Source organism: Paramisgurnus dabryanus, chromosome 10 (genome assembly GCF_030506205.2).
Source record: "Paramisgurnus dabryanus chromosome 10, PD_genome_1.1, whole genome shotgun sequence".
Classification (NCBI taxonomy): Eukaryota; Metazoa; Chordata; class Actinopteri; order Cypriniformes; family Cobitidae; genus Paramisgurnus; species Paramisgurnus dabryanus.
In genome coordinates, this window is record NC_133346.1 from 19245016 (window position 1) to 19267285 (window position 22270).

Consider the following 22270-nt stretch of genomic DNA (forward strand, 5'->3'; position numbering starts at 1 on the left):
TCGTCAAGTATCATGCGCATTTACTAATGCGCCTCGGCATTGCCTTGCTATTGCATGTTTCTGTGATGAGAATCATGATGCGTAAATAAGATGTTAACTTAAAGGAAAACACCACCGTTTTTCAATATTTTAAGTTTTACCTCAACTTAGATGAATTAATACATACCTATCTTTTTTCAATACGTGCACTTTTAATCTGTGTACAGCGCCTCGTGAATGTGTTAGCATTTAGCCTAACCCCATTCATTCCTATGGTTCCAAACAAAAGTTTTATTTTGTGCCACCATACTTACTCGTGTAACTACTCATGTAACAGTCTTTAAATAGAGAAAACATGGAAGTGTTTGGTGTCTTCTAAATTCATCCCTGTTTGGAGCCATAGGAATGTATGGGGCTAGGCTAAATGCTAACACATTCACGAGGCGCCGTACAAAGATTAAAAGTACATGCATTGAAAAAAAAAGGTTGAGGTAAGAACATCGTAAAATGTGGTGTTTTCCTTTAAGCACAATTCTTCTGTGCATGTGCACAAGGTATTTTTGCATCCGATTGAGTAAATACAACGATTCACCCGTTCACATGCATACTTTTCTCCCGATGATCGGATCACAGATCGGACTACACCACCCCTTTCAATACATTGGAGGTTCATTTTTGCCTTTATTTGATAGTATGCAAGGAAAGGATAGGAAAGTACAGGGTGGAGAGAGGGGTATGGGATCGGCAAAGGACCTTGAGCCCGGATATGAACTCTTGTTGCCGAAAGTGTGACTGCACCATATGTCAGAGCACTGCTCAATACACCATTGGCTCTAACAATTGCAGCCCATTTTTTCTTTACATTTCTCACAAATCATACCTGACAGCTGACAGCTTTGAACATTGTTTTTTTATGTACTTGCTGAATAACTTTTTACAATAAAAAAACTTTGTAAAAGCGCTACAAATTGCTGATTTAATGCATATTATTTTAAATTCAGTCTTTTAATTATGTAATTTTATGTTTTGCAGAAGAAAGAAAGAAGAAATGATAAAAGGTGAGTACATTTTTACTTTTTTCTTCATACATATTACACAAATTCAGTATTGCACACCACCCAAATGCATTGCGGGCCCAAGGGATGGTGGTGTCTGGGCGTTGGTAAACTGCTGTCAGGAGCTCCTCTGCCGGGGCTCCAGGGTTCTGTGGAATCCGGGTGAGCTGACACCGAATCCACCGTTGATATAAGAGCCTGATCAAAGCCGCCCTGTTTCGCCTGAGCGATTTTCACAGGATTACGGATTAGAGAGACAGGATGCAGCGAGAGAGGCGCACAGACAGAAAGGGAGAGTGGGAAGATGGAGAATGAGACAGAGGGTTAGGGAAAGTCATAATGATGGGCAATTAAAGCTGAAATGTGTCATTTTTTCGGATGTTGAAATACTTTCCCGATATGTACTTGAAATAAAGCTGTTCAGTTTATTTGAGCAGCCTGACATAACAACAATGGTGTGAGTGTAGACTAGGACTGTCTATTATTTTGCAAGGGGCGCATTACAGAAACGATTTATGCATTTGGCAGACACTTTTATCCAAAGTCAGATTCAGTGCAATCCTACATTTGATCAGTTTGTTCCCTGGGATTCAAACCAATGCATTGGCATGGCCAGTGCATGTTCTTCCTATTGCACTGTTGGCTCTTAACTGTAAACTTTGCTAATTCATAACGGATGGCGCAATGACAGGAAGCCTTGGACGCCGCAATAAGCATTTTTCTCTGCTAGCGATCATTACTCAATCCAGCATCTGTTTTTTGGCCGGAATAACTTCACAATCACGACGCAAACACTGAATGGTGAGAACAACACAACACACATTTCTCAATGTCGCTCTTTGCTCTGCATGATCTTGATAAGACGCACACAAGCCTGAGGTCGTGTTTAGCATTTGTGAAATCTATTTCCCCGAAACCCATGCAGCACAACCCTACATCTGTCTTGCACACAACAGAACCACAGGTTTATTAGGGTTGTGTGGTTATAATGTGTCGAAAAGATATCTTGAACGGTGCTGAACCAGAATCCGATCCGGACCTTTAGTCAAATCTATGCACACATCCAAATTCAAAGTCATTCAGAAACGCATCACGTCATGCATGAGCAAGTTATGCATAAAACGTCTCTTTATTTGTAATAGAAGAAAGCACAAATGCACAAAAATGTGTCCCGTGTGAATAATTATGCGTTGTGAGATCAAATGAAGAGCTGTAATTACGCCTAGATGCTTCTTCGTTTACAGTTAATTGACATAAATGATGTTTCTTGCTATTTTATGGAGATGCTGGAGCCAATGCAACACTTTTTTGTTTTGTGATATCATGGTCATCAAGCATTTTCATGTGCCAGACTCTTTCTTGCTTGGACAGACTGTGCATACATCACTCCCACAGGAGAGCTGTTTATAGAAATGTACCACAAAATCTCACCCAGAATGCAAGTGAACAAGTGCAGCATCGTGTAGCTGGCTGGCTACAAAACATTTACACTTAATTTTTAGCTCTAAGGTCGCTTAAGACCCATTTGCAGTGATTGGGCCCTGTTGTATGATCATTAGAGTTGCACACTTGTAATTTCAATCCCACTCAAATGGATTATGGCGCTAATGATGCAGTTTAAACAAAACAAGGGTCTAATAAAATTGTATAGTTTTTGGTATTATAAATGATAAGCATATACTTATTGACAATTGATTTATTTGCCATCTTAGAGGAATGTGCTTGTGATACCTTAACATGCAAATCTTAAAGTTTTGATGGTTGTCTAAAGTAGAAAGACTATCCAGTGTTATTTCTGAAACTTTGCATTATACAAATATATTTAAAATATGTATTTAAATGTTGCAGAAGCCTGCAAATTGATCTTCAAATAGTGTCAGATAATAACAGACTAATATATCTCAGTGTGATTTGTGTACTTATTTTGCATAATCACCAATAAGTTGTTAATTTTTGTATTAACCATAATAATAATTTCCTCATAATAAAGCATTAATAAATGACAAAGAAGGGCAAAATTACAATGTGAATGTCCAATTTTTTAATGTTGCTGGAAGGCAGTGGTTCTCAATTCCAGTCCTCGTGCTCCCCCTCTCAGAATGTTTTAGATGTCTCCTTATATGAAACACCTGATTTCACTCATCAGGCTCCTTAATTAACACACCAACAAGCTTATGAACTGAATAAGGTGTTTTTATATATGAAGACCTCTAAAATGTTTGGGGGGGGTTGAGGACTGGAATTATAGCCTGTATATACAGTATGACTACACTCACCTAAAGGATTATTAGGAACACCAACTAATACTGTGTTTGACCCCCTTTCGCCTTCAGAGCTGCCTTAATTCTACGTGGCATTGATTCAACAAGGTGCTGAAAGCATTCTTTAGAAATGTTGGCCCATTTTGATAGGATAGCATCTTGCAGTTGATGGAGATTTGTGGGATGCACATCCAGGGCACGAAGCTCCCGTTCCACCACATCCCAAAAATGCTCTATTGGGTTGAGATCTGGTGACTGTGGGGGCCATTTTAGTACAGTGAACTCATTGTCATGATCAAGAAACCAGTTTGAAATGATTCAAGCTTTGTGACATGGTGCATTATGCTGCTGGAAGTAGCCATCAGAGGATGGGTACATGGTGGCCATAAAGGGATGGACATGGTCAGAAACAATGCTCAGGTAGGCCGTGGCATTTAAACGATGCCCAATTGGCACTAAGGGGCCTATAGTGTGCCAAGAAAACATCCCCCACACATTACATCACCACCACCAGCCTGCACAGTGGTAACAAGGCATGATGGATCCATGTTCTCAGTCTGTTTACGCCAAATTCTGACTCTACCATCTGAATGTCTCAACAGAAATCGAGACTCATCAGACCAGGCAACATTTTTCCAGTCTTCAACTGTCCAATTTTGGTGGGCTTGTGCAAATTGTAGCCTCTTTTTCCTATTTAAAGTGGAGATGAGTGGTACCCGGTGGGGTCTTCTGCTGTTGTAGCCCATCTGCCTCAAGGTTGTGCGTGTTGTGGCTTCACAAATGCTTTGCTGCATACCTTGGATGTAACGAGTGGTTATTTCAGTCAAAGTTGCTCGTCTATCAGCTTGAATCAGTCAGCCCATACTCCTCTGACCTCTAGCATCAAACAGGCATTTTCGCCCACAGGATTGCCACATACTGGATGTTTTTCCTTTTTCACACCATTCTTTGTAAACCCTAGAAATGGTTGTGCGTGGAAATCCCAGGAACTGAGCAGATTGTGAAATACTCTGACCGGCCCGTCTGGCACCAACAACCATGCCACGCTCAAAATTGGAAAACTTTCCCATTCTGACATTCAGTTTGAAGTAAAGGAGATTGTCTTGAACAGGACCACACCCCTAAATGCATTGAAGCAACTGCCATGTGATTGGTTGATTAGATAATTGCATTGATGAGAAATTGAACAGGTTATATATAAATTGAATATATATATAACCTTGGAGGCCTCATATACAATACTAAAGCCCATATTTAACTCTGGAGGCCTTATATATAATCCTGGCGTATTACAGAAACATTCTCTCTTAGGTCTTAACTTAAGGTATGATATGTTAAATTAAAGGGATAGTTCGGCCAAAATTGATATTAAACCCATGATTTACTCAACCCCAAGCTGTCCGAGTTGCATATGTCCATCGTTTTTCAGACAAACACATTTTCGGATATTTTAGAAAATGTTTTAGATCTTTCAGTTGATTAAATGTAATGTCTCGGGGTCCACCCATAGTCCACGACCTTCAAGTCCAAAAAAGTGCGTCCATCCTTCACAAATTAAATTCAAACGGCTCCAGGATGATAAACAAAGGTCTTCTGAGGGTAATCTGCGCGGTGTTGTTGTTGAAATATCCATATTTAAAACTTATATATAATCGAGACCTTATATATAATCGTGGAGACCATGTTTATGACTCTAAAGACCTTATATATAATCGTGGAGATTGTATATATATATAATTACCTTGTATGCTTCATATACATTACTGGAGCCCATATATATAACTCTGGAGGCCTTATATATAATCTTGGAGACCATGTTTATGACTCTGGAGACCTTATATATAATCGTGGAGACCATGTTTATGTCTCTGGAGACCTTATATATAATCGTGGAGACCATGTTTATGACTCTAGAGACCTTATATATAATCGTGGAGATTGTATATATATAATTGCCTTTGATGCTTCATATACATTACTGGAGCCCATATATATGACTCTGGAGGCCTTATATATAATCTTGGAGACCATGTTTATGACTCTGTAGACCTTATATATAATTGTGGAGACCATGTTTATGACTCTGGAGACCTTATATATAATTGTGGAGACCATGTTTATGACTCTAGAGACCTTATATATAATCGTGGAGATTGTATATATATAATAACCTTGGATGCTTTATATACATTACTGGAGCCCATATATATAACTCTGGAGGCCTTATATATAATCTTGGAGACCATGTTTATGACACTGGAGACCTTATATATAATTGTGGCTTAGACACACAAACGCACGCACGCACGCACGCACGCACGCACACACACACACACACACACACACACACACACACACACACACACACACACACACACACACACACACACATTCTGGTTTCCATGTTTAATGGGGACATTCCATAGACGTAATGCATTTTATACCATACAAACTGTATATTTTATTCCCCTTACCTGCCCCATTCTCTAACCCCAACCATCACAGAAACCATTCTGCTACTTCACATTTTCAATAAACATCATTCTGTTTGATTTATAAGCTTGTTTCCTCATGGGGACATCAAAATGTCCCCACAAGGTCACAAAAACACTGGTATTCCTATCTTTGTGGGGACAATTGGTCCCCACAACGTGATAATTACCAGGTACACACACACACACACACACACACACACACACACACACACACACACACACACACACACACACACACATATATAAACCATTGACGGTTAGCTCTGGTATAGTGTGTCTATAAGCCTATATATAGGCTATATATGTTTGTTTATGTCAGGTGTTGTTTGGGATGCACGTCGCAGATGCGCTGGACGTGGTCCTTAGCTGCCTGGGGTGAGGCAGACGACAGGGAACAGGCGGGGATGTTTGTGGCAGGGTGGGGGCGTGCTCCAATCACCCACCAGCCATTGCTGGATCTTTTATTTGTCAGCACATCTATCCGTACAAGCAGAGAACCAATAGCTGTGGAGGAAGTGGCCCTTCTGTCACAGAAACAGTTGGCAGGGATGCAACATATTAAAGCATTATCCAACCCCCTCCCTGTTCCTTAGTCATTTGGTCCCTTCCCTATTGCTCTCTCTCTTCAATGAAATCGCAACCAACCCTGCTGTTGAGGAGCATCTGTTTACACGATCATATCTTGCATTCACAGAAATAACCCTTCTGTTTGTTTTCGCTTTATTGCAGGAATTGAAGCCCATTTGGCTTCCTGCATTCTCCTTTTTCCTCTGGATTTAAGCCTAGCTGTTTTCCCCTCTCCTCTCTTCTTCTGTACCCACTGACTCCTCCCTCCGTAGCTCTCATGCTCCCTCGCTCACGGACGGACACACTTGAACACAAGCACACATACATACGCACACACGCCCTCCTCCCCCATCGCTGCAGTGTCTCTTAACTGCCTCGAAGCTAGCAAGAGGGGAAATAGCACACTGACAATTATAAGAGGAGGCGAGAGCAATACCGACGAAAGAGCGCTTGTGAATGGGTGCATGCGCGAGAGGAGATCCAGACAGATCTAAGGATGTCCGTGTTACAGGACTAAGGGGAAGGATTGTGCGCTCCCTCCTTGCCATCCAGGCGAATGTTTGTCTGCAGTGTTGCTGGTGAATGGACAGCAAACAGTGACACGGTAAGCGAGCACTTTTTTTTTTACAAAGCATTATTTGTGTTTTCACACCAAGGCTAAATGCTCTTTTAGGTTTGTTGTGCCCTTGGGTTTGTTTGTGGCTTGAGAAGGTGAACGCGCTGAGCGCCGTTCAGCATCCAGACTAGCAGGATGGTATTTTCCTCCATCTCTTTGAGGTGATGCTTGGGGATGATGCTAAACCAGCTCTCTGGAGTACTGGATTGGGCAGTTGACTGTTCGTTATTTCAGCACGCACATTGTATCTAGGGTTGCAAATGTGATAAACACAAATCATTGATGTTTATCTGTAGTAGAGCATGTTGCTAGGTGTAGCATGTTTCTCTGTGGGTGGGCAATACAGGAGAAGCTGAATGTAGCTCACACCCCGCATTTCGCAAACGGCCCGCATTGTCATTCAACATTCGGCCGTACTCCTGTTGATCTTTGCCTGTACGTGAAACAGCGACACATTGACTCTCCATCGTGTGTAAGAGGCGTGCGCGCCTGGGATCGTGGTCCCCCCGTGGCCCACCCCACCCCGTTTGTGTCATATGAAGCATTTTTGCACTAACTAAAATTCCTGGGATTGTTAATAGGGCAGCAGAGGGTGGTGTAGACTGATGAAAGCGTGTGTTGTGTGCAAGGAGACCTGCACAGGGAGGGGTTAGGTGGACGGGGTGGGGGGCATAATGGTGGAGAGATAGTACGGCAGTGGGTGGAGGTTGATGCGGTACAAAGAACAGGGAGAATGACATTTGAAATATATATTGTAATAAAGATTGCTACAACAAAGGGACAGGGAGGCCGGAAAGAAATTTCACAATTGATTTCTTATTAAGCGATGTCTCCTAGGCAGCATTAAATGGAAAGCATTTTGCTTAAAGCGATAGCCTCACTAAAATGAATAATTTTTCCTGTCCGTGATATGAATTTCTTGCACGGACACAATAGGAAATGTTAGGCAGAGTGTGAGTGACTGACAGCCTCGGTCACCATTCCCTTTAAATGGATGAAGATAAAGAGCATCGTTAACTTTCAACATCAAAATTCTTATGTTCTGTTGAAGACAGAGAGCAAAATGATGACATAAATATTTGGTAACACTTTACAATAAGGTTGAATTTTTTAGTAAATGCACTAGCTTACACAAACTAACAATTAGCAATATAGTTTATCAGCAGTTATTACTCTGTGTATATGTTAGTCAATGTATTTGTATTTTTTGTATTTATTATTTATAAAGCACATTTCAATACAACCAAGTTGTCCAAAGTGCATAATAAACATAATAAATAGACATAATAAAAATCTGATAAAATGTCAAATACAAAACATAAAACATAACACTTACAACATTAAACATATACACAACTAGACGTTAACCACCTAATATAGGATAAGCTGTATTTAGGAAACCATGCCAATGTAGTTGTTCACGTTATTCATCAACTTTTGATGTTATAAAAGTATTAATACTGCAATTAACATGAACTGAGATTAATAAATAAATAAATGTTGTTCATTGTTAGTTCATGTTAGCTGAAGCATTAATGTATATAAATATAATTAAATTGTATAAAGTGTTACAATTTGTTTTTGGGTAAACTATCGTTGCTTTACAGATAAACTGAGACCTCAGATGTGTATTCCTATAGAGTATCCAAAGAGATATCAGTATCTTTAAATGTCAAACTGTGCATGGGGGTCTACAAACAAATGCCAGAGATTTCTATATTAACTCAAATGTCCTAATAATCAATTTCCTCTAATATTGAAATTAAGGCTAACATCTCATAATCTAATTATGAGATTAGGAGCATCAAAGTTTGATTTCAGTCATTGATTTCACATTGATTTCAATCTTAATCAGTCAATATTAAAGACATCAAGGGTATATTTGTCACACAAGTCGTACTTTACATTATGTAGGATGATATTATGTAAACAACAATAAATCACAAAAATGCTTTAGCTGGGTTTTCACAGGCAGGGTCATATATTACCCACATTAATTAACTCTATTGGCCTGCTGTATTTCAACAGTTGTCATTGAGATACATCTGAATCATACTTACAGACGTTTAAATAAATAATGTTACATAACGTAACTCAGAACTTAATTAATTCTTGTTGTTGAGCTGTAATAATATTATACGACAATCATATAACATGAAATTTGATTCTATTATAAACAGGAAACATTGAGCAATTAAACATATCTGCATATAATTAAGGCCTAGTATCTGCTGGTGAAATATAGCATACCTCAATACTGAGCCCTATAGTATTGCCTACACTGCAAAAGAAATAATAATAAAAAGAAATATCTCACAAATCTTAAATCTAGATGTATTTTCTTGATGAACAAAATAATCTTAGTAAAGAAATCAGTTTTTGGATCAAAAATATAATTTTTTATTTCAAATTTTTTTTTTCTCGAAATAAATGTTTAAGAAAAAAAGTACACTTATTTCTAGATTTTTTTCTCACCCTATTGGTAGATACTTTTGCTTTTTATAAGCACAAATTGACTTGAATTGTATAGTGAGTTACTGTAATTTAATTACTTTTCCCTTGCAAAGTAAAGGGATTACTCTTATTTTTTACAGTTACTTCTGATGTAATTTAACAAAATACTGACTGTAGAACAAATACATATACAATATATAAAATATATATACATTTTGGGGCGGTTTCCCAGACAGGGCTTATCCTTGTCCCAGACTAAAATGCAAGTTTGAGCTGTTTTAATTTTAAATCATCTTGCACTGACATATCTTAACATATATAAGTCCCATTGTTTTGTCTCAAGATGCACACCAGTATTGTTTTTTGTAATGTTTGTTTGTAAAAACTACCTAAATGTCCTAATATAATTAAGGCCTAGTCCTGGACTAATCTAAGCCCTGTCCAGGAAACCGCCCCTTAAAGTCTAAGGTTAAAATGAATGTTTTATTATCTATCCTTCTCACTTTGAATATTTTGTTTAGTGAATAAGAATAAAGCTAACACTCAAGTGTAGTTTCCAAATCTCACTATTTACTGGTTGATATATTAGCATTAATATTCCTGAGATATTTTCAGTTTATTAATACTTAGAAATCACACATTAATGCCTCATTTTGCAAAACCTTACTCTACATCCTCAATCCTACCCAATTCTTACCAATACTTAAACTTAATAATGATTGGTGTATATTGAGGCAAATATAGAATTGGACCTTTAAATGTATGTCCAGAATAATTGATGAACTCTTTTCGAGCCGTTTCAAGCTTATCTTTGTATCATTTACTAAATAGGATTTAGAAAGTAATACCTAATTAAATACTTTTTGGAGAGAGTAATAATTTGTACAGTAATCTAATTATTACATGGTTGAAGAAGTAATTAGTAACTTGTAATAAATTACGTTTTTGAGTAACTTACCCAACGCTGGTGAAGATACTGCCAACACTGCCATCCCCCTCTGAACCACAAACTGGCCAAACCGCAGTATGGTTGTGCAACATCAGCTAAGTACCAGATAATATTTGTACATCGTGTGCTGTCATCTGAAATGATGGCTCTTGTGTGAAGCTTACCCACATTTTGATAATGCTCCGCGTGTGCTCCTAAGGGTGCGCGGATAATCATGCACAGCTAAAGCAGTGATATTCAACCGCACCTACTGTGTCAATTGTTGCTGAAAAACGATTACCACAACAAGACGAAAGCTGGTTAAAAATAAAACTGTCACAGTAGGGGCAAGCGCAACCTGCAATAACAGGACTTTGATTTCCATGTGGCACGTAAATGAGAGAGCGTGCCGTAAACAAAACCGTCAAAGCACTGAACCGTCGATTGTTATGCATTTAGGTCACATTTTTAGGCATAAAAATACCTGAGCCTGCCGCTGCCATGGCAAAGTTTGTATATGCACTGATGTCAGTTGAATTCAGAAGGAAATTACGGATATAACACAAATTATTTATACGATTTGGATTGAACCATCAACACGTGGTTTTATATTAGCTTATATTAGGTTTACCACGCAACACAAGTCTACATGAATGAAAATAGGCTAAAGATTTCCAATACTCTGTAAGAATACTAAATAAAACATTTGTCATGCTGTAAATATGTGAAGAAAAACATTTTAGTCACAGCTTAACAGTGATAGGAACATTCTTGAGAGAAAAATGCCAAAATATACAAATTGAATAATAGTTTTTGGCAAAACACCTCATCGTGACCTTAAATGCACTGATAGCCAGATGTTTATTTATGCGTTTGGACAAATCACACATCTGCCATTGAGGATACAGTTTCTAAAGGCTAACGCTTAGTACAACAGTCATGCATTTTTGGTTTAGGTCTCATGACCTTTTTTGCAGTGACCTATATAATACATTTCTAAAGGTGTATGCATCAACCAGATCACTTAAAGAAAAGGTAGTTTCCACAGTTCAAACATGCTTACAAACATGTCACTATAAACCACACTCAGCAAGCTATAAGTCAAGGTTTTTTTGCATGTTTCATCAGTATTAGGTGATTTTTGTGGTAATTTCATATATTACATCATTCATAGCATGACTATTTTACCCTTAAAAGACAAGAGTTAACTAGTGGTGTAACATAGTAAAAATTCCTTGTTACACTTAAATGTTCAAGTTTAAACAACTTGTCAAAAAAGTTGAAAATTACTTATTCATTCTATTTAAAATGTGCTATTAATTAATAAAAGAAAAGTCGATTGAATTTTTTTATTTATTTATGCCAACTCCTCACTAGTCAAGAAAATTTGTATTGTACATTTTTTTTGTATTATTTTACAGTGAAGTTGGGGTGGAATGACCTATTTGTCTGAATTGCAGATAACTGGAGTGTATAACTGGGTGGGCGGGTTGTGGGGGCTCGTGACTGCTCTTCCGAGGGGCGCAAATTCAAAATATGTGTTCGGAGTGTCATGTGAACCATGTGCATCACGTGTCTTGTCAAAATAAGTGCCTGCTGCACACGCATCAAAACCGTTTATGATAAAAGAGATGCTCACGTTCACAAAATACAAGACACTCCCTTAACAGTAGACTCTGATTACGCATGAGATTATGCGAGTATCTGACAAACGTGAGTGTCTCTTTTATCATAAACCCTTTTGACGCGTCTGCAGCAGGCACATATTTTATTTTGACAAGACACGTGATGCACATAGGATAACTTGCAGAACACATATTTTGAAATTACGAACCACACACATGATGGCTACATATCTCGAAAAAAGAAGTCACCGGCCGCCACTGGTGTATAATAAACCTGTTTGAAACAGTTATTTTTGTTGTAAAATGCCATTACGTCTAAATTATGTTTTTTTTAAGCTATCATTGCAAATGGGCCTCATTTGAAATAAAATATAAAAGTCACTTAATGAGGCTTTTAAATTATTACTATATCTAATTATAATCATCGGAGTCATAACAAGTAATACTCGTGTTTCAGCAAGAGTTTCCTTTAAGTGATATCATTTTGAAAAAATGCAGCATAAGTATTGTGCAAGACTTGACATAGATGGGTTGAAATTAGAGTACTGGGTGAAGTGAACTGAAAGGGCTTTTTCTAAGTGAGCGCATGGAAAATCAGACACTCTGACAAATTTGGGGTCGGGAGGTGACCAGGCCCTTGTTTTATGGAAACATGTGACAGAGGCCCTTTGTTGAACTGAAACAAATAATTAACTATAATCAAGTGGTCAGTTCGAATTTTTTTTACAATAGACATCATATCTCGAGCTTAAACTGGTTTTAAAGATGTATAGGAAGACTAAATGAAAAGCAAGAATCCTTACACACCGTTTTAACCGCTGTTGAATATTTGCCTGTACACTTTAAAAACAAACGGTGCTAAATAGCACTAAAAGTGGTTCTTGGCTCGTAATCATATAGAGGAACCATTTTAAGTGCCATATAGCACCGATGAAGTACCTGTGTAGCACCTGTGTAGAACCATATTGTACTATGTTGAACCATATGTGTTGCTATTTGACTCTCGTATGGTTGTTCATAGGTGCTTCATCGATGCTATATAGCACTTAAATGGTTCCTCTATGATTACGAACCAAGAACTACTTTTAGTGCTATTTAGCACCGTTTGTTTTTAGAGTGTGAAGTGTACAGTAATAGGGTTCACCTCATGTTACTGGGAACTAAACTAAACTCACCTTTTCTCGGAAATAAAGTCTTATCTGAACATCTGATAATGCTATTCCCATTCGAACCATATTTTCATTACAAGCTAATGATTCAAGCGGTGCTTTGAGAATCTATCCTGCAGAATGTAGTCCTATGGTGAGTGATTTTCAGAAATGTTATGCTCCTAAGATCTTATATATTTAGGAAAATACATTTAAAGGGGATATTTCACGAGACTTTTTTAAGTTGTCAAATAAATATTTGTTGTCCCCAGAGTAAGTATGTGAAGTTCTAGCTCAAAAACATCATATAGATAATTTATTATAGCATGTTAAAATTGCTACTTTGTAGGTGTGAGCAAAATGTGCCATTTTTGAGTGTGTCCTTTTAAATGCAAATAAGCCGATCTCTGCACTAAATGGCAGTCCTGTGGTTGGATAGTGCAGATTAAGGGGCGGTATTATCCCTTTCTGACATCACAAGGGGAGTCAAAATTCAATGAGCTATTTTTCACATGCTTGCAGAGAATGGTTTACCAAAACTTAGTTACTGGGTTGATCTTTTACACATTTTCTAGGTTGATAGAAGTACTGGGGACCCAATTATAGCACTTAAACATAAAAATAGATTTTCATGATATGTCACCTTTAAATTGCTAAACATTTCAATATAGCGTTTGCTATCAGGATATGAGGAGACTTTCATCTACAGTAGTATAACAAAGTCCTGTTTTTGTAGAAAATCATCAATTACAGATTTAATGCACAATGAATTAACTTAAACAATTGTAATGGCATTAAGTAAAGAATAAAATAAGCAATAATAAAGGGGCTTATTTTGCGATAACAACTGGCTACCTGTTCATTTTCCCCGCTTATTACAGGGCTATTTAACTCAAAAGTAAGGTAAGGAACATTAAAATAAAATTTAATTAAATATTTTATTTGCTCATTTTAAACAAATGCAGACCTTTCACAAGGAAAACCTGTTAACTTTCAGTTTTACGGTAAGACGTTCAAATGTCACAAACACACTATTTGGTTGTAAAAATGTCTTGCAGCATTCGGGCTACCATGTGTTATTATTTTTTGTGGTTGTTATCTGGGAATAACAAACCTTGCTACTGACCAATCAGAATTAAGCATTCTGTTGAGCCAATAACTAACATTAATAATAAAAAAAAAATTTTAATTCGTGTTAGCTAAAGCATTTACTAATGTTAACCCATGCAAAAATGTTACAAAAAACACTGAATGTCCTGATTCCTATATATGTCAGAACTTACAAACATTGCATTATCATCTCTTAAACATCCATGATTTACTCATCACAACAATGTGGAGAATACAATCGGTTCATCATCTTTTTTTAACCCTTTTGTGGGATGGAAACACAACACTTCTCACCATCTAGTGAAAATTTACTAGGGATGGAAAGCTTTTGGAGAACTATATATGAAATTTAAATGACAGTGTTGTCTCCCACTTGTGACGTTTGTGTCTTAGCACCATAACAGGTTTGATCACAACATCCCTTATCCATGTTCATTTACAAAGCAAAGTGATTTGGCATGAAGTGCTGTTGTCATGACATCAGAAGCATGAAATGGATCCCACTATTAACGCTGTAGTGTGGATTACATTTCTCCCGTTGGGTCCACTCAGCATTAGTCTGCGTGTAAAGTTGTTGTTATCAGCAGAGTTCGGTGTACATTGCAGTTTTGCATACAACACAGATGGGATTATAACGCTGTGTTGAGTGTACAGATGAAGGAAGTGGGTTTAAGGTTTGGGAACTGAAATGAGATCTATTTTGGCTGTGTTTTGAGAACAATGTAATCTTGGATATGCTCCAGTGATTATATGTGCTTTTAGGAGATAGTATGTTTATTTTGGTTTATTTTTATTATTTAATTTAAAAAGTTTGGAAAGCAGTGACAGAACTTTTTTTGACCTCATGTGTATATGAAATATTGTGACTTTCAAAATTATTTCTTTAAGCACAGTTAAATGGTAATTTATAATGGAGCACATAAGACTGACACCAAATGGGTGAATCCAAAGGGAACCGTACTTCAAGCAAAGCATATACTACATTGCAAATCTAGGAACTAAAACTTAGATTACACATGGAAATAATCAAAGTTTTAAGATCATTTGCAAACTAAGAAACTTGGTATGGTATTTATTGAGGAAGAAATAAAAAGCTCAGAGGCAAAACTCTCTTAAGTGCGTCTGTTGTTTTCTTGTAACCTTTTTTATCGTGACACTACCTATTTTAAGTGAAACTACTGAGCCTAAAAACAAGAACCTAATGCTCATGTACAAGTCTGACTTATTTTTAAAATTGGGTCCCCAGTGCTTCTATCAACCTAGAAAATGTGCAAAAGATCAACCCAGTAACTTAGTTTTGGTAAACCATTCTCTGCAAACATGTGAAAAAATAGGTTATTGTAATGTATCTCCCCTTGTGATGTCAAAAGGGGATCTTATTATTATAACACAGACCCTTAAATGGCTGTGCCATGGTTGGATAGAGATAGAAAGAAATTAACAGCTCAATTGAATTTCAATTTCAACAAACCACCATTATGGTGATCAGTGTTTGCATTTCGTCAGCTCATTTGTATTTTAAAGGACACACCCAAAACAACACATTTTTGCTCACACCCACAAAGGGGCAATTTTAACATCTTATAATAAATTATCTATATGGTATTTTGAGCTAAAACTTCACATATGCACTCTGGGGAGACAAAAGATTTATTTTACATCTTAAAAAAGTCTTGTGAAATTTCCCCTTTAACAAATTTGGCTGCAGAACCCTAACTTCATGAAAGCTTTTTTGGCAAAAGGCCACTTTTAAAAATCCACTTCTTTCAACAAGAAATAGTAAACAGTTTCAAATCACTAAAGATAATTTCATAATTCATAATGTAAAACTGAAGAAACTGAACAACATATATTGGGGTACTGTAAATGCGATGCATGTGGCTACCATATTCAGGATGTGGTCCAAGTACTTACATGGGACCCAAGTTTGTGGTCCACGGTCGTTTCACATTCGTCTTTCGTGCGCTTAGAGGACTTTGCTGAAAAATCGTCATGGCGCTTAATGGATTCTGCCAACAAAGCGGTATTTCTGAATGGCCTAAAGCCAGAATTGGGTGAATTTGAAGCAAAATAGTTTATAATAATACGTGCCGAGGATTTGGTATATCTTTATCACATTTTTGATGAAGGTGGCGTTTTGCTTTTGCATCTGGGCTCTTCAATTATAAGGAATTTCCAACTTATCCAAAAACCATATTTATGGTTTGTACTCTGCACAAAAGTCAGATTTTCTTGCTTCCACTGAAGCGCGTGAAGAAATCTTGCTAGATTCATCAGTTTCATCAGTCCAAACTTGTAGAGTCTGTGCCAGCCCAAATTCATGCAGTCCTAAAACCAGGCAGCATTTTACATTCGAAGAAACTGCCTTAAATTGCCTTAACTTTTTTTGCCTTAAATTGTTATATACATAATATAATTTGTAGTGATAATATTTGTATTGCAATTCAAAGAAAAGTCTTTACCCCTCTCTGAGTCACTCTGGATAAAAGTCGATCAACATTATTTTCAACGACATGAGTAATTCTCAAATTCATTTAGTAAAAAAAAAACACTTGGATAACTCTGATATCCTCACAGCAGTTAAAATAAAATCTCATTGCCATATGGTGCATGCATCATTTGTTCAAACTTAAGGTGTAAAGGTGAATGAGTTGAATGAGGCATTAGATGGATTTATTGGTCAAGCATGGCTGCGTGCGGTGTTTGACTCTATCATTCAGAAATGATGCTAAGCAGAAAGAGGGAGGGACGAAGTTTAATCTAGGTCATCAGGTATCGAAAAGAAACTCAGAGGTGTGTATCTGTTTATGTGCACGCACACACCACCAGGGAAGTGGTTAACCTAGAAAAAATATATAATAATGGGTATCGCATAATAATGTAATGCATTGTTTAGTGATAAAAATCCAGCATATCGAACAGCTCATTTTGGCTCAGGTTGATCACATTTTCTGCTTGCATGAGCCACATCCAAGTTTTATGATGATATAAAGCAGATTTAGGTGTATCAAACGGAGAGAGGTATTTTTGTACAGATTATACCAGTGGGGATTATAGTTTTTTTTTAAACCTTGGTACCAAAGTATTTCAACCGGTTCAATACCTCATTAGAGAAAAATTACAAAGAGATTTCTTTAATATTTCTACTAGATTTCAATGAGATTAAATTTGAGATTTGGTTTAATGATGACCCTAATGTGTATAGTTTCTGAAGAAATCTCAACCATGGGTTTCCATCCAAATGTGAAGCGAATCTTTTTTGAAATTTGCAAAAAAAAGAAATACGAATTAGGTGCGTTTCCATCAAATTGTTTGAGCGAATGATGGTGGTATTTGTAGTAACCAACGGTAAACAAAAGAAGTACGTGTGGAAAATGGATACACGATCATGATGGGGCAAGTTATTAATTTATTAGCATTGTTATTAATTTATCTACATCAGTTTTTATTTTGTACTACTATTATGAATTTGAGAATAAGGAAGTTGATCATTATTATTGTACTATACAGTAGTAATTGTAATACAGATCTCCATTAGGTCTCCCAAACGATCAAACATCTGAGCATTATGTGCTTTGGAAACCATTGTACAATATGTGTGTGTGTGAGCAAAGATGAGCTAAGAGGTTCTCTTTCACTTCTCATTACCCACAGAAAATCAGCGGTCATATGAATAAAGGGAGGTGGTGGGGTGCCTCAGTCATATGACTGCTATTATGGTCATGAAGCAGAAAACAAAGATGCTCCACAGACACAAGAATGCACAGAATGTGCTTGTATCATGCTTTGCTAATATTATTATATAAAGAAGTTAAATATCAAAGATGATGGATGATGTTTATTTTGGGATTTTAACTGGCAATAATATCAACGTGGTTGTTATTTAGATTTTTTTTATTGATTACATTTATGCATTTACAATTGTAAAAGGAATACAAAACACGCAGTGATTCTAGCGCAGTGGTTTTCAAACTGGGGGCCGGGGCCCCCAGGGGGGCCGCGAGATGGTGCCAGGGGGGCCCCAGTTTTATGACATTTTATGAAATACATTAATTTATAATGAATTCTGTGTAATTAAACCTAAAAAAATAAGGTTACTAACCAAAAGCACTACTTTTTTGTATAATTTAATGTTTTTTTTATCAAAATGTTGAGTTTTAGAACAGTTTTTTGTCACAAATTTTCTTTGGGGGGCTGCGAAGGAATGCACGTACACAAGGGGGGCCGCGCGCTGAAAAAGTTTGGGAACCACTGTTCTAGCGTATAGCTACAGAATGTAGATATAGTATATGTTAACACGATAGAGTTATTTTTATTAAATTTTTTATTTATTTGACTATGTTCTTCCCTAAATTTAGACAAATGAATACATACCTTTCTTTTCCCAATGCGTGCACTTAATCCAGTGTTTACAGCTGCGTGTGTCACTGTCATCAATTCCAGCCAGCATATCATTTGTTTTCATCAAAACAAGATCAAGTTTCATATTAAATGTGAATACTACATTTAATACAGTAAAATATTCCAGTCTAACAAGTCATTTTAGCATTGCAATACAGGTTTGTGCAGATCTGTTAATGCTTATTGTGATAGTGGTGCGTTGAATGATTTTTTACTTATCAAAACTGTGCCATGGCAGAGAAAAGGTTGGAAAACACTGACTTAATTGTTGTACAGCGCGTCCATTTAGCCCAGCCCTATTCATTCCTTAGGATCCAAACAGGGATGAATTTAGAAGCCAACACTCCCATGTTTCCCTATTTAAAGACTGTTACATGAGTAGTTACACGAGTAAGAATGGGGTCACAAAATAAAACGTGGCGATTTTTTAAGCAGATAAAAATAATAACTATATTTTATGGCGGAAGAGCACTTCGTTTGCAGCACTTTGACCTCGGCACGCAGTAACATCATCACTCCTGACTACTCCCCCCTCGCTCAAACTTTCGCAATATTACTGCACCCGAGGTCGAAGTGCTGCAAACTAAGTGCTCTTCCGCCATACAATATAGTTCTCATTTTTTATCTGCTTACAGAAATCACCACGTTTTATTTTGTGCCACCATACTTACTCGTGTAACTACTCATGTCTTTAAATAGGGAAACATGGGAGTGTTTGGTTGCTTCTAAATTCATCCCTGTTTGGAACCTGAGGAATGAATGGGGCTAGGCTAAATGCTAACACATTCACAACGCGCTGTACAAAGATTAAGTGCACGCATTGAAAAAAGATAGGGATGTATTAATTCATCTAAGTTAAGGTAAGAACATAGTAAAATATTGAAAAAGTGTGGTGTTTTGCTTTAAATGGCCAAGGATCGGCCTAGAGGGCATATGACTGACACGTAAAGCAACCAATCATGTTTCGCTTGGTGTCGCGTCATGTTTAGGGGCTTGGATATGGCGCCATAATAACAGGCTGGAGTGCAACCATAATTCATGAATGTTAATAACAATTGCTAACACATTAAAATACCTTACGTACTTATAAACATACAGAGTTTAACATAAAAGCTTTCTTCTTTGATCAGACGACTTTGTGTTGTTTCCGGGGGGATCGCTAAAGATCGCGACACACATCTCCTGGAAATCCTGTATAATTTAGAGGACGACTTTAAAATCTGCTGAAGTGTTTTTAAGGCACACAAGGCAAGTCTGAGTATAATTTCTCTACTAGCTCCCCCTAGTGTCTGGGAGTAAATGCCTTCTATATCTGAGACTTTACAGACTGAAGGACACCGGGTCGGATACAGCGAACTTGCAAGTGGGGTATTCTTCCTACAGACGGTAGGGGCGGGCGAGAGAGTCTTCATTCGTCATGTAATGAGTCATTTAACCATATACCGACTTACGAAGATGATTTATTAACATAAAAATGCTGCCCTGTGTCCCTTTAAGAAAATGCACCAGACGTTCAGCTATTGGTCCATCTAAAGAAGGGGGATCTTAAACCAGCATAATCATTTCCAGCATAAACCAGCTAAGACCAGCCAACCAGGAGTATGTTTTGGGAAAAACACCCTGGCTTGGGCTGATTTTAATATTTTTATTTCAGCAGGAAAGTGCGTTACTGCATCCATGATATTTGCTTTTTAATTCTAGAAAACCGACGTGTCCAAGTTACATTCTGTGCTAACTGACTTTCTTGTCTGACTGGCTCTCAGAATCATCTATATCTGAGTTTTCATACTGAAACTCCCCCGACAGTCTGTGTTTACAGTGAATAGCGAAATCACACCCCAGCTAAGTGCAGCAGCTAGCCTAGCGCAGCGATAAACCAACCCCCCCCTCCTCCAGAAACCTGCTGCGATTCCAAACAGCTCATGTCTTATCAGAGCCTGAATTTAAACATTACACATAAACGCAGCGGTGCTTGCAGACAGATTAACAACATGTCGCTGTTGAGCTCGATTAGACCTCTTTTGTATTTACTGCCGTAAAGAGCTCACAGACCAGATTGGCGGTTTTGAACTGGTTTTGCTTCCAGACACAGATTGAACACGGACATCAAGGGCTAACCAAACAGAGCTGATTTACAATAATGCATTTTTTTATCAGTATGTGTATTCCCTGGGATCGAACCCACAACCAGTTGAGCTATAGGAACACAGTACTGTTTTTTTGTTGTAAACATATATATTCTTATTAATTTACACTCGTCTGTTTCTCTAGTCTGTTGAACCTTTATAAAGAAGCTTTATTTTTAAGAGTCTACCCACCTTAGCCCTGTTTTTCCTTTTAGTGGTTCGACTCTCACATGTATGCAGAAACATTCGCAGTACACAGACATGCATTGTTGAGGCAAGCAGCCCATGTGACTGAAAACTCCACATTTAGGGGGCAGGCCATGCCCCTGCCTCTCATGGGACTCTTTATGACCGAAACAGAACTACTATACAGTTGCCCACCATTAACAGTGGCTCCAACCAACTCAAAAGTCCTCTGTTTTCTGACTGAAACACTGGCACTTATTGTTTCTCATGATGTTTGGACCGTGGTATAACAAAGCAGTGTCTTTTGAGCAGAACATCCAGGGTCGGATTTGGGTCACGAACGTACAAAGACTTGGACAAATGTGATTGTTTGAAGCTCATCATGTGACGCCCTTACGTTTATTTGTTAATGTACACAATTCCCTTTATCCAGATGTGCATATGCAGTAAACGCTTTGAATTTTGAGAACTTTTGGTATTTCTTCTAGTGTTGAGTCTCAAAAACCTATTATTTTAACATGTCTCTGGCTGGGATTAAAATGTAATGCTACAAGCTAAAAAAAAAGAAGTGCTGGGATATTTTCAACCCAGCATTGGGTTAAAGAAGGATGAATGCTGGGTTGGAAATAACCCAGCATTTTTTTAGAGTGTACATTATTTTTGACCCATAATGGGTAATTATTAGACAGAACTTTTGGGTTTTAACCCAACTGCTGGGTTATTATACCCCATGGCTGCATAACAACAACCCAACAATCAATTTTAACCCAGCGGTGTGTTCTGTCCAACATTTACCCATTATGGGTCAAACATAACCCAGTCATTTAGAGTGCAACCCTGGAACAGCCCAGCATATTCATAAAGTGTTTAAGCACCAAATGCGAGTAACAGTTGTAAATTGTCAAATGATTTAGCTAGCTGGTATAAAAATTTATTGTGACCCTCGCTGATGATAGTGACGAATGAAAACGATTTTAAGCGTCTACAAAAGAAACCATTCGTTGTGGCCCTCGACAAATAAAAAGTGTCTACTAGGCAACTACATTGAACCTGATTGTGTGTGATGGTGCAATAGAGTTTGTTATCTTTTATTATATCATTATCAGGCATCTGCATCATCCAACAGATATGAATGAATTGGGGCTTCTTTTGTGTTTGATTTGTTGTGCTCGGCTGCAAAGCAACCGTGAGTTATACCATGAGGCCTCTCATTTTGTGCTATTTTTTTGTAGCTTCCTACTAGAGAAACCACACTGTCTGTTTAAAAAGCAAAGCTGCTTTCAGGATACCAAAAATGTTGACAAGTTAGAAGTTACCAC

General features: G+C 37.5%; 1 protein-coding gene across 1 annotated transcript in view; it reads left to right on the forward strand.

Moving 5' to 3' along the window:
• The first annotated feature begins 6519 nt into the window (after positions 1-6519).
• Positions 6520-22270, forward strand: part of gnaz (guanine nucleotide binding protein (G protein), alpha z polypeptide) — a 59290-nt gene continuing 43539 nt past the window's right edge. Inside the window, exon 1 of the mRNA XM_065290451.2 lies at positions 6520-6961. The gene's annotated coding sequence lies outside the window, so the exon portion shown is untranslated. The remainder of the gene's footprint in view (positions 6962-22270) is intronic.